The sequence below is a fragment of the Chiloscyllium plagiosum genome, chromosome 18 (genome assembly GCF_004010195.1).
Source record: "Chiloscyllium plagiosum isolate BGI_BamShark_2017 chromosome 18, ASM401019v2, whole genome shotgun sequence".
Lineage (NCBI taxonomy): Eukaryota > Metazoa > Chordata > Chondrichthyes > Orectolobiformes > Hemiscylliidae > Chiloscyllium > Chiloscyllium plagiosum.
In genome coordinates this window covers 62,785,300-62,786,477 of record NC_057727.1, presented here as the reverse complement: position 1 = coordinate 62,786,477, position 1,178 = coordinate 62,785,300, and positions in this window count along the sequence as shown.

Here is a 1,178-nt window from a genome sequence, read left to right as displayed (position 1 = left end):
GAATTGAATCGACTCAAAAGGGGTTGTGGGGGGGGGGGGGGGAAGACCTATTCGACCCAACACCAATCACAGGGGCAGCGGGCGCAGAATGTGGGTGGGGTCGGCCGGGGGAGGCGGGGCCGGCCGGGGGAGGCGGGGCCTATGATGGCTCACGTCTCGCTCACGGGTATGTGGGCGGGCCTGGTGTGGACCGGCTCCAATCACCGGGACATGAGGCGGGGCCTGTGGCGGCCCATTGCAAGAATTATGTCTCCTCCCCCTCGGGTGCTGGTGGTAAATCCTTGCTGCAAATGTGCAGATTCTGACCTGTCAATTCAAACTCCTGAACAGATAACGGACTGTGCCATCATTGACATACATTGCAACGATTGTTTTTGTCTGTGGTGTGCAGTACAGAGATTTTTTTCTTTAGGTAACATTGAACAATTAATGCTTCTGATGTTTTTTTCTTGAACAACGAGCTGACCCCGCCCTTGTGCATCAAAGGTCAGAGCAGGGGCTGAGCTTTCTGAAATGTGTTGCTGCAGATATAGCAGGGGTTTGCTGTCAGGGCATGACATCTTGACCTGGCTAGTGCCATCTTAACACATCCACTGGAGCTCACCTTCAATTGCTCTGGGAGCAGCTTTGAACAACTCACTTTCTGGAGGAATCTGTGCCCCTCTCTCACAGTGCCTTTTGGACAAATTCATATTTGGCATTCCTGGGTCTATTGGACCCTGTGGTGGGATTGACCTAAGAGAACTTCCCTTTCTTATTGCACTGTCCTCATCATCCCATTGCACAGAATAATTTTAAATTTTCTTCATTAAGTATAATAATGAAAGATGACCTAAGTTCTAAAATCAAAATGTAGAATTTATTTGGGTAAATTTGAGAAAGTGCTTACTCACAGAGTGCGTAAGTGAACATTTCCGGGACACCCGCACTAGTCAACCCCACCACCCTGTAGCTGAGCACTTCAATTCCCCCTCCCACTCCGCCAAGGACATGCAGGTCCTGGGCCTCCTCCATTGCCACTCTCTAACCACCCAACACCTAGAGGAAGAACATCTCATCTTCCGCCTCAGGACCCTCCAAACCCATGGCATCGATATGGATTTCACCAGTTTCCTCATTTTCCCTCCCCCCCCCAACCTTATCCCAGCTCAAACCTTGCATCCCGGCACTGCCCTGGT